We start from the raw sequence: 21,435 nt of genomic DNA, 5'->3' as shown, positions 1-21,435 counted from the left end.
CACTCTGAGCTGTCACAAAACTGGGGCTGAGAACTACAGGATGCATGATTGTTTTCTCAAGCCTGTTCCCCATACCCAGAGCATGGAAACTCTGACTTCACCCTTTCAGTCTTCATGGGTATCCACTCCAGAAATTCTATAGTTCCTGTCAATGGCCCTGAAATTATAGAGTTCAGGTGAAGCCTCACCCATCCCTATACCTCCTATCAGTGGCCTTTTCTACTGTGTGTAATGTTGAGCATAATGGCTAATGTCACACCCATGCTAAATCAATAGGACACTTTCCTTCTGCCCACTTTTGTCACTGCATTCTCTTCTCTCTCTTTCTCCATTCTGCTATGCTCTGCCACCCACTTTCCTTATTCAGTTTCCTTTTGGGAAACTAACTTCTTGCATCTATTCTTCCCATAAAATTGACCTTATTCTTTCTTCTGCCAAAAATTGTGGCATCTTTTCATGATAAACACTATAAATGGAAGTATGAAATTGCCAGCACACTGTGATTCCAACCTTCCTAGCTACCCAAAAAAGAAGCTACTGAATCAAAATGTCCAAATCCATCTGCTTCTTTCCATCCTAGATTAAGGCACCATTGTGTTTTGTGCCTGCACCACTGCAAAAGTCTCCCTGTTTCCATTCTTCCCTCCTGTGGGTCATTCTCCATAGAGAATTCTGAAAGATCTTCTTAAAACAAAAATAAAACAAAACTGAATCAGATATATCATACCATTTCCTTGCTTAAAATCCCACAGCGTTTCCCCATAGCATATAAAATTGAGGTCAGACTCCCTAGTCCAGCCTATGACCTCTGTGTGATCTGGCCTTGACCTCCACCCTTTGTTTTTTCTCTCTTCCCTGCACAAGCAAACCCAAGACTTTGTACTATCTGTTCCTTCAGCCTGGAGTTTTCTTTCATTCCCTCCCATTACTAGCTCTGGCTTACCATTCAGCTCTCAAATTATATGCCATCTCCTCAGAGAACCTGTTTCTGCTTCCAACCTAAAGTATCCCACTGTATTAATCAGGCCAAGCAAGGTTGTGCTGTGGTAACAAACTTTCTAAAACAAACAGAAAGATTTGTCTTCTGTATTATTTTACTAGGGCTGCCAAAACAAAATGCCCCAGTTTGGATAGCTTAAACAACAGAACTTTCTTTTCTCATAATTCCAGAGACTAGAAGTCAAAGATCAAGGTGTCGGTAGGTTTGGTTTCTCTTCAGTCCTCTCTCTAGTTCACAGATGGCTGTCTTTTCACTATGTCCTCACATGGTCTTACCTTTGTGCACACATATCCCTGATGTCTATTTGTGTGTCCAAATCTCCTTTTCTTAAAGGACACCTATCACATTGGATTAGGGCCCAACGTCATGGTCTCATTTTATGTTAATCATCCTTTCAATGGTCCTATATCCAAATACAGTCAAATTCTGAGGTTCTAGGTTCATTCAACACGTTAATTTCAACAACATTATTCAGCTCATAGCAACTCCCTCATTCAAAATCTACTGAGGGTCCAGATAACTCTTCAGAGCTATTGTCCCTCCATTCTTAAAAATCCATGCTCCTACCATTTCTTTGTGCTTGTTTGTTTGCTTCCTTTGTTTTGTTTAGGTTTGGTTTGTGGGGTTTTTTTTGGGGGGGGGGTTGTTGTTGTTTTAAAAAAAACAAACTCTTTTTTTAAATATTTATTTATTCATGAGACACACACACACACAGAGAGAGAGAGAGAGAGAGAGAGAGAGAGGTAGAGACACAGACAGAGGGAGAAGCAGGCTCCATGCTGGGAGCCTGACGTGGGACTCGATCCCGGGTCTCCAGGATCAGGCCCTGGGCCAAAGGCGACGCTAAACCACTGAGCCACCCAGGCTACCCGGTTTGTGTTTTTTACTGGGTTTTGTTGTTGTTGTTGTTGTTGTTGTTGTTGTTGTTGTTGTTTTTGCTCCTACCATTTCAATATAAGCAACACAAGGCCTCTTCCTTGGTTGCCACAGTAGGGTTAAAAAGTTCTAGAGTATTGAGGTGGCTGTGTGGCTCAGTAGGTTAAGCATCCAACTCTTGATTTTGGCTCAAGCCATGATCTCAGGGTCATGAGGCTAGCCACACATCCAGCTCTGCACTCAGTTGAGGGGTCTGCTTCACCTCCTCTCCCTTTGTCCCTCACCCTACTTTTGTGCTTGCGCGCTCTCTCTCTCTCTCTCTCTCTCAGATAAATAAATAAATCTTAAAAAAGAAAAAAGTTTCACACACTGAAAATTAAATGATCCAGCCAAACAGTAATATGATTCACATCTATTCCAATTTCACTGGCCACATCATTATCAAATTGCCATGCCTTACTTCAAGGAAGACAGAAAATACAAACCTTTAAGTGCCCAGAAAAAGAGGAGAATGGATATTGGTGAATGGTAGTAATGCTTACCACACTGAAAGATCAGTCCTCCAACCTACAGCAGAAAACAGAACACTGTCAACTTGTCCATGATGATTAAAAATGGGCTGCGCCTTTTGCCTTCCAAGAATGACATTGATGTTTCAGGAAAAATCAATCTAACAATATCAAGTCCTGATTTCTCAGTGAATTTCAGAACCTTCCAACTCAATTGCTGCCATGCATATTAGTCACCTCCTGTCAACCCAGACCATTAGGTCTAGTCTCGCTACATTTGACTGCCTGCCCAATCCAAATGTTCTTGTCAGCCACTCTAGTCCCTCTTTCACTCATGTCAGAGATGTTCCCATCCATTGTACTTTCTCCTGGACTAATCTCAGCCTGAACCACTCAACCATACACTTGGACCCAAGCCATAGACCCCTGCTGAGGGAAGTCATCAAAGCAAGTGGATGTGGCCTCCCATGGAGAAATGCTGTATGATACTCTGTGATACTTCAAGGAGACTTTGTAGCTCCTGAAAAGATCTTGAATTCCCTTGTCCCAGCTTCTTAGCCCCAGGCCAGCCCATCTCTGCTATCTGCTGACGTCAGGGAGCATTGCCCATCTTATCCACCCCACTCTACTCCCACTTTCTCCACACTCCTCATTTCCCAGCTTTGAAGCTCCTCAGATCCTTCTGTGTGCTGCTTCCTGAGTTACCATTAGACATACACAGCCTCCCCTAACCTGACAAATTATGCACTCAATTTTGCCTTTCACTCAAATTACCAACCTGTTTCCCACCTTCATTTCTTAGTCAAATTTCCCGAGCAGGTGACCCATACTCACTGCTTCCAGTTATTTATTTTCTTGTTATTGCTTTACCTTTCCCACTCCTATTCTGATGAAAGATAGCCAGGGCCCTCCTCCTCCCTCACTTCCTGCAAATCTACTTCCTCCTTGCCTTTGGGAATCCCACATTTTGCTGGCTCACCCCCCCCCCCCCACCTCTCTGACCATCTTTTCTGCCTGGTGCTCTGGAACAAATCTGGCCACTCTAAGCAGATGGCTCTCCTTCTGTCCCTCAAACAACAATGCTATTCTTAATGTCTGCATCTTTGCCCTTATTCTTCCCCCCACCAAGAATGGCTTCTCCACTCCTTTCAGGTTTCTCTCACTCTTTTCAGGTCTCACCAGGCCCTATGAAGGGCCATCCTTTCCATTAACCCTTTACTCTCAGCTACTGTGATCACTCCTCTTCTAAACCTAGAACATCTCAACCAGGCATTGACCAACTCTTTTGGTAAAAGACCAGATGGTGAATATCTTAGATGGACCATATAGGAGAAACTATTCATCTCTGCCATCTTGGGAGAAAGCATCCACAGACAAAATGTAAATGAAAGGGCATAACTATGTTCCAATAAAACTTTATAAGCACAAGTAGCAGTCTAGTTTGGACTCACAGGCAGTAATCTGCCAACCCCTGATCTAACTTGGATTTTTAGCCTTAACTTTTTTTTTTTTAAGATTTTATTTATTTATTCACGAGAGACAGAGAGAGAGAGAGAGAGAGGCAGAGACACTGGCAAAGGGAGAAGCAGGCTCCATGCAGGGAGCCTGACATGGGACTTGATCCCAGGACTCCAGGATCAGGCCCTGGGCTGAAGGTGGCACTAAGCCACTGAGCCACCCAGGGATCCCGCCTTAACTTTTTTAAATAGCATGTTACTCTGCCCATATGATCACTTTATCTTCCAACTCAATTATAAAGTCCCTGGAGGTAGAAACTCTGTTTCATACTAAGAGTATGTTGAAATATACTTAGTAAGACTCTATAAGCAGTTGTAGGTATTCAGGAAAGGGAGTGAATGAGTGTAGAGACAGGCCTTATGATGGGGAGACAGCTGGATGCTCTGTGGTTGGAGCACCCAGCAGAGCTCCCCAAACGCATTGGGAGTTCAGTATTTTCTGTTGCAATTCTTTCTAAAAAACAGTTCCCAAATCAAGGCCTGTCAAAGAAGATTGGAAACCAAGAGCAAGTCTGCCTGCACACCCAGAAGCCATGTGACATCCCCGGGTTTGCTCTGCAGTCGCGGTGGGACATCTCTAAATTTCCTCGTCACATTTCAGTATCACAGCGTTTTCCTATCACTCTTCAACCTGATGGAACTGTACATCAAGACATGCTACATAACCTTATTATTCTGTTATGGCACATTTAAATGGGGGAGTTTCTTTAAACCGAGCTGCCTTGCCATTAAATGTGTGAAAAGTATATCATAGGCTGCAAAAAACAGTAACGAAGATTCAGATGTCTTCCTTTTTTCAGTGTTTTCAGACTGATTTCATCTGTGTCCAGGCTCCCCCTATACCTCTGTGTCTTTATACTGCGCACCAGACTGGTCCCGGGGCAGGTCTCGGGGCTGCCCTCACTCTTGGAGCTGGGTGCACACGACCAGTGCCGCCTGCTTACTGAGCAGAGGCAAATCTGCCGGCACCAAGTGAAGGGAAACAAATGAACTGTGAGGGCTGGACTTTGATGCCTTTTGGTTGGGAAATCACGAGTTTTATTTCCAGCCTCTACCTCTGGGATTTTTATGTGCTTAACGATTTCGTACACTTTGTAGTTATTTTGGTCCTCAGGAGGGAACGTGAGTGTAGCTGTCATGGAAAGTTGATAGACACCAGAAGGTTTCTCTCTTTTTTTTTTTTTGCATACAGTTTACCATGCTTATGAGGAGATCCTTACCCACCGTTTTGGGGAGAGGGACAAAACTGATATTTTGTCAGTAGTCAAAATACAAAACAAAATGAAAGGTGTCTAGCAGAGTAGCAGAGGAAGGCACGTGGAGTTGCCTGCTAAGCCTGCCTCCCTGGAGGCATCCAGGAAAGAAAGTTCTGGAACAAATACATCCAAGCTGTGTTCTGCACTGGACCCTTCCAAAACAGGTGAAAAAATTGTTGGCCTGTTGGTTAAGAGCTCGTCATCTGAAAATTAGGCTTTTCTCTGTCACTAAAGTAGCGCTGGAATGAATGCTGCCAGCCACAGACTGCCTAGGTCAACAGAGAGTAACAACAATTAGTAAAATGTAAATGCTCTAGATTGAGCGCGTCCACTTACAACGATTACCTCATTTAATCCTGCCAGCAATCTGAGGACTTTGGGGACTCTTCTGCTCCCACTTTTCAGATCAGAAAACTGAGGCTCAGAGAGATCACCCAGCTACCCAGTGACAAAGCATGGCCTCCCCCCTGAGCTGTCCTGCCTCCCTGTGCTGGATTTGTTTATATAGCTTTATGAGGAAGCCAGAGAATGTTCTAGGACCCTGAGAAATATGAAGGAGTGATGTTCTTCAGCCTGAGACTCAGGAAAAGCTGGTGTTGGGAGTGGAGAGACAGAAATGTTCAGTGGTGTTTGGCTTTGCCTCTGTCCTCATACTCATCCCCGCCTGCTGGCGTCGCAGCTCCATGTCCCCCGTCCTGGGCCACAACACGAGCTCCCAGGGCCCAGGTCCCCACTGCTGGTACCTGGTCCCCGTGCACCCAGAGCCCCGGCGTAAAGCAGGCGCCAGGTCAGTGGCTGACGTAGAACCCAATCCTCTGGCTATAGGGCAATTGTCATTAAAAAAAAAAAAAAAAAACACCAGTGACACTGCCAAGCTCATCTTTCTGCCGTGTTGTGTTTCCAAAGCAGGAGACTTTTGTGGCTTGTGAGGCCACAGACTTTATGATAATGAGATTTTTAAATAAAGCGCGGCCAACCGTAGCCACTGAGAGATGGGAAGGGGGCAGCGTGAGTGAAGGGAGCACAAATTTGGAGGGTTCGGGCGTCTACAGACGGTTTATGGCATCACCGGGACCCCGCCGTGGGCTTACACAGCCCTGTCATCCCCGCCTTTCTCTTCTGTGGGCCTTAGCCAGGCTTGCTCAACAGCTGACAGAAATCACACTTGGGTAGGTAGGAAGGGTTGTTGGGATAATATCTGCAGAATTATAGCCACCCCTCGATGTCAGCAGGGGGAAAAATTGTCCCCACATTAAAGGAGACGTGAAACCCGCTTTCCAAAGGAAATGCTCCCCACTAACTCCGAAGTGATATGATGTGGATCGGTGGCTGTCAATGGACTTTTACATTCAATAAATAAATGCTGTGTAATTTGCCACCTTCATTGTTATTAGAGTATTTTATTTAAGTGGCGGTAGCTGAGCTATTGGCTATGTGGGCAGCTCGTGCGCTGTTGATGTTTGCCGGAGCCGGGGTACTGCAGGTTCATTTGGCATGTGTTTTTTAAATAAGGAGTCATTAGCCCAATGGGCTGATTTGGATGACGGATTCCGCATCAAACAAGACTCGGTGTCTGTCTTCTGAATCTCAGGCCCTCAATTTAGACACAGAGCTGAGGATCTTTCTTTTCAGTTATTGTATCCCTGTGGTTTTTCCCTCTTCCAGACCTCCAACCTTTTCCTCCTCCTTCTCTTCTCCCTCATTTGTACTGGTTGCTAGTCTCTGTCCAGCTCTCTCTGGAGATAAAGACTCGCTTTAGCATACAGCGCGCTCTCCTTAATGCAACCGAGTTCACTCTCATCATTTTAATAGTGGACCTAAGGTATGTTGCCATGTGAACAAGCCATCATGTCACCATAGCAACCAGCCAGATTGCTGCACACCAGTCTGAGGACTGGACCTTTTTTTCCCCCCTCTCTCTCTCTTTCTCTTCCTCGCCTGGGCTCTTTCTTTTGTTAAATTTGCTGAAGTGCTCACAATAGGAAGATTCAGTCTGCTTTTTCAAGCAGGGTTTCGTTTAAACCTGTAAATTGTTGTATAAACAGAAAGGCCAGCGTGGCACTAGACTTACTTTCAAAGACGACTTGATGAGGACTTTGAATGTGGACCCCACCCCCACTCTCTGCCATGCCTTGCAGTTTGATCAAAAAAGGGACGATCACACGTATTGGTGGCATTTGGACTTAACCAACCCCCCGCCCCTGAGTTTCTTCTTAGCTTCCCCCAGCAGGGACTCCATGACTCTCCCGCACAGGCCCGGTGACCATAGCTAAGCCCTCAACTACGCTCGGAAGCCCTTTGCAGTTTCTGAGCTCGGTAGGACCCGAATTAGACCCAATTAAAGATGTGGATTCTCCTTCCCCGTTCCCTATTGCCAAGTAACCTGTGCTGGCTCCAATTCCAACCGCGTGGGGAGAGCAGGGATGTTGAAAGGACAAATGATAAAGGGACATGTGTCGTGTCCGCCTGCCCATATTCATCAACGTTGCTTGGCCTCTGATGCTCCTAACCTTCTCAGCTTTGTTCGGGGAAGCATAAAGAATCATTCTCCCAGGGCCTCACATCTTTTCCCATTTTATCCCCTGCTCTCTTGTGCGTGGTGCATCTATTACCTGCTCAGTCCCCGCACATCTCTCCCCCGCCACCCCCCACCCTGACACGGCTCCCCTTCCCTTCGGCTCCTCGCCCCTTCCGTGGCATTTACTGCCGCGCCTGTGCTGACAGATGCACCGGGCATCCAGGCTGCGTGTGGGCCCGACCACAGGCTCAGCTGCAGGCCAGCCTCGGCCGGAGGGTACAATGAACTGCCCTCCACGGGCAAGAAGGACCAGTTCAGCTTTGTGCATAAAATTACAGCAAACAAGCTTCAAATAACACGGGACACTTTCATAATTGATTTATGCAGGGGCGCTGAAAGTTCTATTACCTTTTGTTTAGCTCAGGGGGCCTGACTCCATGCAATCCATTGCTGAAACTAATTACAAGATATAATTAAACTGTGACACAAAGATATTATACCGTTAGTTTACTAATGACACCGCGAAGCTGTACCACCAGCACAGGACAGTGATTACGCTTCATTTATTATTTATCCTTTTGCTAAATGAGACGCTGACATTTTCAAAAATTACTTTGAGGTTTCTTAATTGTCGGCAGCAGGATGGACTAGAAGGAGATCTCCTTCCTCTTAGTTACTTATCCAAACCTCAGAAGCATTATTAGCCAAAAGAAAAAAGAATAGGGGAGTGGGGGGGGGGCGCAAAAAACAGTCTCCCAATAGTAATAAGTAAAGCCTAATTGCATCTTTGGACATTTTTGAATTTTTACAAACAGCACTCCGTGGTAGACAGGGCTGCTGACCCAGGGTCTAGGTCCAGAGGAGAGGAAGCATTGTTGGGAGATTCGAGGTGACTGTTACTCTGTGGCGGGGACGAGGGCAGGTGGCCCTGGGCACGTATGGGAGGAGGCTGGGCATGAATGGCTGGAAGCTGACCCCAAGGCCTTGTCCAGGAGCCCGATTCAGGAGGCAGAAAGCAGGTAGGGCTCTGACGTTACTATTATCATCGGGCTTTCCTTTGACAGCCTTCCCCTTACTGGTTTCCCCCGACAACATACTGCATTAGCAATGCTGACATGAAAACTTCTGCATGTGAGAAAAGACAGGTCTGCTTATGGTTGGGACTAGGGCTAAGGCGGCTCTGGTTGAGCCTTTCCTATTAGCTCATCCGGGGATGAGGGGGTGGGATTTCCTCTACGGACCCACTTGCCCCAAACGGATGCTTTTGCTCCGTGGGAGGGTTTCCTGCCTCATTTTCCCTCACTGTCGGTATCGCTCTGCCTATTGTCAGACAGTGCCCTGGAGAAGACTGGGACTGGCGGCCTGGCCCAGCTTTAAGGGCCGGCATTCTCCGGGCCTGTGTATCTACCGTCCCCACTCTCTGTGTGCAGGCCTTGCTTTATTACTCTCTCTCATTCACCACATTCTCAGAACAATAAAAGATTAATTCACTGGCCGCCGCTTGATGAGTTTTTGATGCTGCGAATCTGTGCACACACGGGTGTGTCTCCTGACGGCCCTTCTGGGTCAAGCACCCTGCGAGGTACCCTGGCCCCGGATGGCCACTAACCTCTCCGTAACCCCAGTGGTGATGCAATCACAGCAACCACTGGTCGGCTTGAGACAGGGTTTAATTTCTTCTGAGTGTAATGGCATCCGGCATCTATAATTATGCTATTTTCTCTCCTGTGCTGATTAAATACGATTTACCCAGAGAGCTAAATGATGAATATTTGAGTGGAGTGTGTTGAGCCAATAGCTGGTAAAATAGCCACAATAAATAAACCTGGAGGGGGGAAGGGGCTTGGCCAGGTAGCACAGGCAGGTGCAAGTGGGGAGAAAGGATTAATGCTGAGACCAGAACAGCATCCACCCCCCCAGCACCCCACCCCAGCTTCTATTTAAAGGAAAAACAACCCCGAAAACTGGAAATCTCACCTTGAGATCTTACTGAACCTCAGCAGTAGTTAAACAATCAGACTCCCCCCCACCCCCCTCCCTGCCATCAATATCGTGGTTGGGTATTGTTTCCAGAGCCCTCCCACCATCACCATCACACTACCACCCCCACCCCCCCTTGCCGACAAGAATACTCTTCATTCCCTAGCACGGAGCTGAGAAATGAAATTCAATATCACCTCTTCCCTGACCCTGGACCCGCTCATCTCACAACTCCTGTGTTTATTAAAAAGAGGCCTGGCTTGTCTCAAGGTTCCTCTTTCTGTGTCAAAGATTCTCACAGATGGAGTGAAACGTCTGTGCTCTTCTGTTGAAAGGACCAAGAGCCTGATACCAAAACCGGTCGGGAGATTCCTGCAAGCCTTTCCCTATTCTTAGCCCAAAACACAAACAAAGAATCTTCAGCGATGGCACTTCCTTTCCCCACCCATACCATAATTTCTATGTGAGATGATGACGTGGCTGTTTGCAGCTACTGGTCGGGAAGGCAGCATGAAAGTAGAGACCTACGCGTTGCACTGTTTGGAAATACAGACATGGAGAGGATGCAAATGGAACAGTTTATCACCAAGAATTTACTGAGGTCACCAAAGTATTAGATTTAGTGAGGGTAGAGAATCTCTAGCAAGTATATGACAAGGTCCTTTCTTTCAAGGCACATAGTGTTATTCGGTAAAAAAAAAAGATTCTATACACATGGGACCATTTGAGAACAATCCCAAAAGCAACTCCTGAGTATCAAATTAAAGGATAGTGATGACATAAGTCACCTGAGGTCAGAGGCGGAATAGGTCATTGTGTGTTGGGGGACAGCAGTGCCCACATGGTGACCCTTAAGGTGGGTGGAAGCTAGGGCATGAGAGTGGATACAGGGAGGGACGAAAGGAGAGGCCAGAAAGAGAGGCAGCAGGTGTCTGTATAAAAAGCCCAGTGTCGGGGATCCCTGGATGGCTCAGCTGGTTTAGCACCTGCCTTCAGCCCAGGGCGTGATCCCGGAGACCCGGGATTGAGTCCTACATCAGGCTCCGTGCATGAAGCCTGCTTCTCCCTCTGCCTGTGTCTCTGCCTCTCTCTCTCTCTCTCTCTCTGTGTGTGTGTGTGTGTCTCTCTCTGTCTCTCATGAATAAATAAATCTTTTAAAATCTTTGAAAAAAAAAAAAAAAGCCCAGTGTCCTGTTGCCTTTAGACTTTATTGCTTAAGACCCCGCACTTTCTACATATCCAGTTTGGCTTTGCTAAGTGGCACTCACTGATGCTTGAGGTTACACTGCAGTGGGAATAAGGTGCACACTGGGAACCTTCCCCTGGGGTGAGAAACCTACTGTCTCTGATAGAACACCTAGGGCTTGCGTTGGTCTAGAAGCTCCTAAATTTGTTTGCTTCTTCATATCTACTTTCTTTGTGATGAAGCATCCGAGAACAGGAGAGACCAGGGCCCAAGAGCCTCTCACGGTAGACAGGCCAGGGTGGGCCAGCTGTTCATGGCCGCCTGAGGCTGGACCTGGCAGGGGTGGCCTGGGCAGCAGCTCTGGGCGGTGGATGAGGTTGTGTCTCACCTATCTTTGACTTTCAGGCTTTAGCATCTCCTCCTTTAGCGCAACACCTTCCTCCTTGCAACTCCCACGGGGGCTGCAAATGGATTTAAAAGCTTCTCTTACATATAACTGTAAACGGGAAGTGAGCGGGCAATGACATCCTCATAGGGAAATATTCTTTGAGCATATGTTGGTGCATACAAAGAAAATACCATTTCCTTAGGCACTTTGCGTTTGTTAGTCATTTTGCTTTCCTTCCTTCTTTTGCTAACCTTGCTTTTTTCTTTTTTCTTTACTGCTGAAGGCTCATATAATAAAACCATTGTATTTCTGTTTGGGTCTGTTTCAATGCTTTTTTTTTTTTTTTTCCCCCGATACCTGGTCCCATGGCATGTTTTTGTGCTGCTTTTGTCTGTTTTGTCTTTTTGTTTGGAAATTACGCAAAAGATGAGCCACCAAAAGAGAACACACTCTGGATGGTCTAAAGAGAGACTAGTATTAATGAAAATCTGGCAAAAGTGAAATTTAAACTGAGAATATCAAGAGGGTTTTTTTTTTTCTCTCAGCGAAGGCTTTAGTAAACCAAAACGTAGAAATGTTATCACAGGAATTGCTGAAACCAGGGAAGACTCAAAAAGCTTTGGAAAAAGAACAGTGCATGCACATGCTTCTGCTTTTTCATCAAGTAGAGACCAAGAGGAAATTTCATGTAGTTGGATTATTTGAAACATCTGGGTGGTGTTTAGCCATAATTCAAACACAAATTATCCAATGAGTGTGGAGGGTAGGGGTAGCAATACAGTCTCCTCTTATTGAAAAGCATTAAATATTCAGTGACTTCTTTTTCACTTGAATCAAATGGTAGCAGGAGGAAGCAAAGGTATTGGATCTTTTTGTCTTTAATCTGTTGATTATTGAGAAATGTCCTAAAGTGATGGAGGCTATCTGGAAGGGGTAAAAAGGCCACTTGGTAGAGGGAGGAGCCCAGACGTGACATCTTTTCTCCCCAGCCAGCTCTTCCTTTTCCTGCTTCAGGAGGTTACCTCTACTAGTCTCCTAATGTCATGTCACCCAGTCAGGCAAACATGCCACAACTGATAGAACAAATAGCTCCAGAGAACTTCACATAGAAACTCAGACTATATAGCCGGCTGGTCAGTTTCCATGCTGGCTTGGCCATCTATTAGTTGAGTGGCTTTGAGCAAGCCCTTTGATGTCTGAGTCTCTGTTTTCTCATATTAAAAATGAAGATAATGATTGTACCTACCTGCATTGGTCAGGGTTCTTTAGAGAAACAGAACCAATGTGGTGTGTGTGTGTGTGTGTGTTTAGAAAGAGGTTTATTATAAGGAACTGGCTCACATGATTATAAAAGCTAACAAGTCTGAAATCTGCAGTGTGGGCCAGCAGGCTTGACAGCAGGAGAGCCAAGAATATAGTTCCAGTCCAAAGGCCAGCAGGTGGATCCCCAGAAGAGCTGATGGTATAGATAAAGTCCAAACACAGTCTGCTTGAGAATCCCCTCTTTCCTGAGGAGGCTAGTTTTTTTTTGGTTCTGTTCAAGCCATCAACTGATTTGGTGAGGCCCATTCACATTATGGAGAGCAATCTGCCTTATTCAGAGTCTACTGATTACATTTGTTGATCTCATCCAAAATCACCCTCGGAGTTGACACATAAAATTAATCAGCACACTGCTTCATAGGGCTGCTATGTGTCCCTGACACATAGTATGTGCTGTATAAGTGTTTGTGCCATTACCACTATGACTGTGATGACAGTGAGAATTATTAGTAGCTGTTACTGATACCACTGTGGAGTCTAATATACCAGGTTTCAAAACCCAGATCTACCATGTGAGAGTTTGTGATCTGAGCAGGGGCTTCAACCTTCCCAAGTCTGCACTCCCTCATCTGTAAAATGAGGATAAAAAGAAGAAGGTGTATTAAACAAGTGTATGTAGGTACAGCATTTGGAATTGTGTTTGACACATGGTAAGCACTACACAGTGTTTGCCACTGCAGTTAATATAATGATGCTGATGAATATCACCATGATTAGCAGTGCACCAGAATCTGACACATTTCTGGCCTCGGACAAGATCCTCAAACCCTCTCCCCTGCCCAAGGCTCATCTATAAAATGGGGATACAGGCGTAGCATTTTGAACTATGTTTGATTTTAGTAAGCATTATAGGGGTGTTTGCTACTATAGCCATGATGATGATAATGAGCATTGCTATAATTAACATTGCTGTAGAACTTGATACATTTATTAGGTGTTGCTTTGGACAGGGTCCTAAACTTACCCCAGTCTGCATTTTCTCACCTGGGAAAGGGTGTTAAGTTGAAAGGAACAAGTTAGAGCGTGGGTAAGCACTTGGCCCCATTCCTGGCCCATGGCCCATGGAAAGCATTCAGTGAAAGTTGGCTGTTGTGCATTTCTTTATGCATCAAGCACCAGGTCCTGGGAACACATTCATAGCAGCACTACTGTCTCATTTTCTCAGCTCTCTGTTCACTCTATAGCAACCCTGATGCACTGTCACAAAGTCAGTGGTGGGGACCACATGATGTCCCAAGTTAGCCACCCTATTTTCGTATAACTCTTAGATTTAGAAGAGTTTTCTTTTCTTGTTTGGAAATTATGTGAAAGAAGATAAGTTATCAGTTAATATCAGTGGTTAGTGCTAGCTCTGTGGTCTGGGCCCATGCAGAGCACATTTGTCCCTCTCCGTGTGACAGCCCACCAAATATTTGAAGACAGCACTCACTTCTCTCCTAAACGTTTTTGTCATCAGACTAAACATCTCTATCTCTTTCACCCTTTTGTCACATAACACAATTCCCAAGCTCCTCACTTTATTGATTGCTCTCATCTGGACCTACTCCAGGCTTTCAGTGGTCACCCTAAAATATGTCATGTGGACTGTATTCAGCCCTCCCGATGAGCACACTTGCCCTACAGAGGACTGCTACCTACCTCATCCTCGTACAACCTTAATTTATTAAGATGTCATAGGTTTGCCATAGTTCTTTTAGCAATCCCTTCTGGCCTCTCCTGTTTTATTTTAAGCTTTAACTGACTGACACCATTTATACATGGACTGGTCATAAGCAAGACTGTCCTCCTCCTGCCTTTGATAATTGAAGCTTTGAACCTATGTGTGCATGTCTCACAGTCCAGTTATATTTGATCTTGTTAAGAGTAGCCAGTATTTCAAACTACTGAGATGTTTGACAGACAATTATTATATTTTTATTAGAAAATGATTTTGTGCTTACTGCAAGATATTTGGGAGATACAGATAAGCGCAAAGATGAAAATAAATATCATTTATTTCTCACCATCTAGAAATAACTATTGTTGGCGTTTTGGTAACTTCCCAGACCTGTTTCTTGTGTTGGGTATATGTGTGCACTTGTCATTACAAACTTGGGGTCACATCATATATAGAGTTTAGATCCCTCTTTTTTTCATTTAATATTAACCAGAAATTTCTTACATAATGAAATTATATTTGGAAATCTGAACGCAAAGTACATCCTGTGGACATTTGGATATTCCATAATGTATTTGACCATTGCTATTGTTGGGAATAGATTATTTCCAAGATTTTGGTATTAGAAATAATGCTTCAATGAGCATCTTTGTCTATATCAGGATTTCTCAACCTCAGCACATTGACATTTGGGGCTGAGTAATTCTTTGTTGTAGGTGCTATTCTGTGCTTTGTAAGATATTTAACAGTATCTCTGGCCCCTACCTACTAGGGGTCAGGTACATACACCTGCCCACCAAGCTGTAATGATCAAACATGACTCCAGACATTGCTAAGATTCTCTTAGGGTTAAAATTGCTCCCCCTCCCAAGAGAGAACTACTGGTCCCTGTCTCTTCAGCTGAATGCAAAGGAAGGAGGACAGTGCACACAGCCTATCCCAACTGCAAAGAGTAAGGACTACATTGTTAATGAATTTTAAAACAATTAATAAAACCAACTGAAAACTTACCCATTTGTTTTATCATCATCATGTCCCAATAATGTCAACAATGAAAATTTCCTTCCTACTAAGGTAGAATGCTCCTGTTTCTCTTCCATCACTACCACCCTCAATAGTTTCGCCATTGTCCCTTTTTTAAAAAAAAGTCCCAAAGCACACTGTTTATGTTCCGCCAAAGTTAGAGAATTTTAACAACACAGCTTTCTGGGTGAATTTTGCCTATATTTTTGCTTATAGCTCTCTTGTCGCAGATTTCAGACCCACTGGGGACAGAGCTAGGAGATACTTGCTCTACTCACAGTCGTCTCGTCCCTCTGTTGGGTACTGTTTTCTTACTGGATCAAGTTCAAGGAGCCTTACTCCCTCTTCTCTTCAGGTGTGTTCTCTCTCTGGTTCTTGGAAACATATGCCTGAGGGTTTTGGGGCACTTCCCTAGTTTGCTAAAATATGCTTTCGTTATAATACTCCTCTGTTTAAAAATTATTTTCATTGCCTTTATTTCCTGCCAATCAAGTGTGAATACTGCTTTAACCTGCCCCCTCCCAGACCATCAAACTGAATTTCCCACAATCCCTTGACAGGCCACGTCTGTTGCATAGACCCAGTCTCTGTGCTGCTCCAAGAGCAGACACTAGACTTGGTGGCTTCACCTATGTTGCTCCACTTCCTTGGAATGCCCTTCCTGTTTCCTACACAAATCCTACACACAGGAAACCTTTCTTGGGCTCTAAATCTCTCATTGATATTCTGCTTCTCTAAGCTCTTTCTTAAGTGATTTGTATCTTATCATATCATTTAGTATCCCTTGGCACTTAGCTTACCCATCTATGTATTTCTAATTATTTTAGTAACTTAGTCTTTTTTTCTTTTTCCTTTTTTAAACTGTGAATTATGCATACTAGTTTCCTGGTGTTCATTTCCCATCTCTCTCTCACTAAGCTGCTGCTGAACTTCAGTGGTCAGAAGTAACTCATGAAATTGTTCCCATTCTAGTTTTTTTTTTTTTTTTAAGATTTCATTTATTGGTCCAGGGGAAACATAGAGAGCTATGGAGAGACATAGGCAGAGGGAGAAGCACGCTCTTTGTAGGAAGCCTGATGTAGGACTCAAACCCAAGACCCCAGGATCATGACCTAAGCCAAAGGCAGACGCTCAACCACTGAGCCACCTGGGTGCCCCAGTAACTTAGTCTTATCTCAACAATTAGAATGTCTTACCCTTGAAAATCTTCTCAAAAACAAGTCTATAAATATTCAATAAATAGCTGCTTATAATTCGCTCTGTTCCAACATTACTTAACTTCCTCATTTCCTAGCTTAGCTCTATAAAATTCAGTGCAAGAATTAAAAATATGTGTTTGAGTCATTCAAATATCTTAATTTAACCTTAAAATTAAATTTTTAAACTTAAATTTAAAATTAAAATTAACAAGCTAGACATCCAAACCTAAATTTCCAAAAAAGTCCCAGAGTTTTCCATCCCTTATCTATCTGGTAAGTATTTTCTGCAGGCATCAAATGACCCGTAACTATCTCTAACAGTTCTAGCACCCATCCGCTGGCCCCTTTGGTTGTTTATATCCTTCAGCTTTCAAAGCCAAGCCACCATTTAGCACAGATTGCAGAAATCATGGGAGCTAGCAACTTCGCTGGCTAGAGTGCTGGCTCTACAGAATCAAGAAACTTCCTAAATTTTCTGTTTAATGTTCCCGTAAAGGTAATTACTAACCTTCTGGGTACCTGGTACCCATTTCCAAATGTCATCCCACAGTTCATTTTACATGAAAATAATACCTAATACTTCTTGTCATTTCCCCCAATTTTTCAAACTCTGAACTTTTAAGAAATTATCATCATTGCATTATGAGGGGGAGGAAATGAGGAAAAGTTTAAAGTTGAATTTTTAACAACCCAGAATACCAAGAAATCAAAAAGATGCCGTAGGAGGAGAAAAGATGGCCAAGGTGAGAAGGGAAGAAGAGAAGGATCTTGCATCTAGGTTTCACTTGATAGTCAGCATAGTGCTTTTGTGTCTCCATCTGTAGGTCCTGTTGCCATACTGCCATCGCCAGTCACAGGGGTGCCCAGAGAGCATACTGGAACAAAATAAAGTTAACCTTGACTTGGTAACTGGCACAAGAGATTCAAAGGGCTGTCCTAGAAGAGACCAAATTCTATTCTGAGGATATGTTTTTGTAGAAAGAAGCAGATTTTCCAGTTTCAGAGAAACAAGAGAGTTCTTTTAAGTCCAGCCTCCAAAAGCTCCTTGACCAACAACCTTCCACACTCACTGTCCTCTTGGGGTCAGCCCAGATTGATTTAGTGATTAACTCCAACATTTTTCTGGCTTCTCCACTACACCAGCACATTTCAGGTTTCTAAATATAGGTCAACCCAGGCAATTAGGAGAGAGCTTCTGTTTTTGAAAGGTATTCAGCAGGCAGAAAGCCCAGTTTACAAATGAGTGATCATGTTTGGCCTCAGTTGACTTGACTGACAGGGACTGCTATATTCTCAGTGATGTGTTGGGATATATGAGAAACTTCCACAATTATTACATCAAAGACTATATTAACCATAAGAAACTTTACTTTCCCATCAAAAAGTGTATTTGTCACTGACCTTTATTAAGCACCTTCATTTTAGGTTTTGCCAGTTTTGTGATCTTGCTGCTCCTGTTGAATTGGAGAGAAACTGGGGTTATGTTGAGGGAACCCACAGTTCCACTTACCAGTTGGTCATGAGTAACTTAATCAGCAAAGGTTTCAATATGGTTTCCACCTCACTCCACACCCTTCTCTCCGTACTACCCTAAACTGGGAAATTGATCTCACTGCCTTGGGAAGCTAGAGATGATAATGTGGCCTTGACTCTGGCTGGGTAGGACATTATTTAGGAGGTCACCACTCCAGGCCAGTATTCTGCATAAACGGTCAGAGTCCATTTGGATGAGGCCTTGCAGCCTATCACTGCTGGACCCCAAAAGTCAATGGCCCCAGATCTGACCCTAAAAGAGAGTCTCAATGAGGCACTCTTGTCATTATCCCTAAATGAGATGATCATTTCATTTTGGAGAATTAGAAGTATTAAATGTGAATATTCAAACTACCACAATTTTTGAAGCTCCATCTTGATATTAATTTTGGAAAAAAAAAAAAACATATGTAGACCCAAGAACAAAATATATGGGAACAAAGGAACACATGGACCCTCCCCTGGGTTTGGAGCCTGCATATACATGTTAGGGAAGGAGAGCAGTACTGTGCACATAAAAACTTGGTTAAACCTAAAACCTTGTTCAATGTATGGTCCAGCAGTGTCAGCAGCATCTGAGAGCCTGTTAGAAATGCAGACTCTCAGGACCCCCAGACTTACCGAATTTGCATTTTAAGATCTCTAGGTAATTCCTATGCACTTTGCAGTTGGTGAAACTCTGATCTAGAAAGCCACCAAAGTTTGGGTTTGGTCATCAGACTAGGATTATGTGGATTTCAATGCGCATAGATAGTAGCTAGGACTATACATTGTTCCTGTCAGGATACTAACTACATTTTCCCCTCTCTGAAGAGGAAGCAGCATACAAAATGAAATAATCTACCATTGTGAGATGTTAACATATCAAAGTCATATTTTCTTTCTTCCTTTCCTGTGCTCTCTCCCACTGTAATGGATATGGCTGGCACGTTAGTAATGCAGAAACTTCCTGGGACATGGGACTTTTCAAAGGGGCGGAAATTCCTGGGCATTGCGGTGGTGAATTTTGGCTTCAGCACTGCCAGAAGGTTTCAAGTTGCAGAGATGATAAAACATACCCGGCCATGTGGGCGCTCATTTCTAGCTGGGCAGAGACATGCGAGTCAGTGAAATCTGGGAGTCGACTGATTATAATTCCTAAGCTATAGTAGCGTCTTTCTTCCTCATCTTTAGCTTTCAGACTGCAACAACTCATCTTAGATGTCATCTCTAGACTATTTCTGATTCCATTGTCCTCTTTTCGTGGACCAGCTGCCTAGAATCTGACCAGGGCAGCAACAACCTAGCTGAGCCTCAAAACTAATTTCCATTGCCCTCCCTTGCCATGAATTATTGACTCAGGATGGGCTTTCCTCTCCTCCAACAGCTTTGCCTGGTAGAAACCCCTTTCTCCGACCACCCCAGGTGAATTGCTTCCTTCTTGAGGACTCTGAATTGCCTGGCTTATTCCTCCTTCCTCCCACCTAGTCACTGTGGTCACACTGGCGGCTCCTCCACAATTGTGAGGTAAGCTCCTTCCTGCCACTCTTGGGCCATTTTTCCTAGGCTGCCCTTTTTTTTTTTTTTTAAATTTTATTTTATTTTATTTTATTTGTGGTCTCTGTCATTCTGCCGGGGCAAGGGGGTAAAGAGATCTGACACTAAGTGCGGGGAAATGCTGAATCTGGAATCTATCTTCCAGACGGCACAAGAATAAAAATTCATGGCAGGACAGCAGCTGCTGACACACTCCCAAAGACATATTGCAGGTAGCATTATTTATTGTGGCAAGGAGTTCATAGAAGTGCTACCTCAAAGCACCCTGAGAGATCCTGAAAAGCCCATCTCCCATCACGTGAGGCAGATTTATGGGGGCTGCTCTTAGAGAGGTCAGGCGGTGCGGCTCAGGACGCGGCTCCTTCCAGAAAGCCTGGATTCCCTTAACATATTCAGTGCAGTTTGATTGGTTCAAAGGAGGGCTTGAGTCTGTAATGTTGACCATAAAATTGCAGTGACACGCTGCTTTAGATAAGAGGGCTGGAGGAAGGGGGCAGGGATGCAGCCAGCACAGGCAAGACCCGAGCATGCGTTCATATTTTAGGTTAATGTGCGGGAAGAGGATGGGGGATGGGACCGGGCGGATTAATGTTCACACAAAGGAAAACTGAAGCCACCAGCCTGGACACATCAGACACCCTGCCTCTGTCCACAGAAAGCCACATGCGCACAAACACATGGAGACATGCAGGGACCCGGAGGTACCACCCAGACTCCCCATTGTCCTGGAGTCACCAGGAGGAGGGGACTGCATTCCCCATGACCCTTCCCAACTAGATCAAGGGTCTCCCAGGCTCTCATCAGCCCTCTTGAAATGGTGTCATTCCCCACGCCGCTCACTAACCAGCCTTAGATGCGCAAATTCCCCATCCACACCCGTCACCGAGACACAGCTCAGCAATGAGCTGCTTGGACAAGCTCAGTGGAGCCCAGATTGGTGCTCCTGCGGCTGCCGGAGAAGGGCGCTGATTCCTCTTTTCTTGAAAGAGTGACATCCGGTCAAGCCAAGAGGCCGTGAAGGAATGACTTCCGTGCCTTTTCCCAAATCTGGGGTTTTAGAATTTCAATCAGATGGGTGAGCACCACTTACTGATTCCAGGCGAGCGTCTTCTGGATGAATTTGTTTATCCGGGTCAGTGTCTACTGGTAGTATTTCAGAGCCACCACATTTGTAGACCAAATTCTTGGCCTTCTGTGGGCAGCTTGGTTAAGAGACTTAATTGCTGTCAACTTTCCACATCTGAGTTAGAGAGATGGACTGTACAAGGGGAAGAGATGGCCATCTAAATAATTGAGGTGATTATCTTTTTCTGAATTATTCAGCTAGGACCTAAATTGTCCTATAAATTCACAGAAAGGTAGGTTTTGGTTTGAATTATACAGATAATAGCCTTAATTCTTCACTTCACTCAATCCTGTAGGTCCAGTTGAAAAGTGACTCTTTCTTCCTTTGTTGAAACCGACATCATTTAGATTTTTGCATCTGCCTGTCTTCAGCTTCCTACCCTCCACCAAGTCTCTCTTCTGTCTTCTACGTGAGGCGTTTGGGCCATCCATCTTGGTTCGTGAGGTTGGCCTCTGGAGTGTGAACAGTGGGAGTGGGAGCCTAAAAATTGTTAAACTTACTAAGATGGAGAACCTCTTAAAATATATCTATTGCTTTTTCTCCTTCAGAACCCATTTCGAGACTCCCCATAATTTGCATCCCCTGCCAATCTCCCATCTCTCATCCATGATTTTTAAGATCGAAATCCCTCCCACTCTTTAATGTTGCCTGCTCACAGCAGATAGTCCCAGGCACTGTTATTTTTCTACTTGGATTCCAGCTCTAGCATCCTTGCAGGCTCTGTCCTGAGGGATGTGACCACTGACTTCGTCAAATCCAGGAGACCACTCGGAGACTCTGAGCACCACTGCTCAGATGGTCATCCTTG

The 21,435-nt window shown here is 44.5% G+C and overlaps 1 protein-coding gene across 20 annotated transcripts in view; it reads left to right on the top strand.

Annotated features, from left to right (window-relative positions):
• Positions 1 to 21,435, top strand: part of ZFHX3 (zinc finger homeobox 3) — a 525,132-nt gene that overhangs the window by 57,046 nt on the left and 446,651 nt on the right. For 3 of the 20 annotated variants that reach the window (XM_049110737.1, XM_049110740.1, XM_049110738.1), the window contains exon 3: positions 19,332 to 19,471. The exons of the other annotated variants lie outside the window; for them this stretch is intronic. The gene's annotated coding sequence lies outside the window, so the exon portion shown is untranslated. The remainder of the gene's footprint in view (positions 1 to 19,331; positions 19,472 to 21,435) is intronic. 20 annotated transcript variants of the gene reach the window in all.

This window comes from Canis lupus, chromosome 5 (genome assembly GCF_003254725.2).
Source record: "Canis lupus dingo isolate Sandy chromosome 5, ASM325472v2, whole genome shotgun sequence".
NCBI lineage: Eukaryota > Metazoa > Chordata > Mammalia > Carnivora > Canidae > Canis > Canis lupus.
The sequence above is the reverse complement of the archived record's forward strand: the minus strand, read 5'-3'. Positions and strand labels throughout refer to the sequence as shown.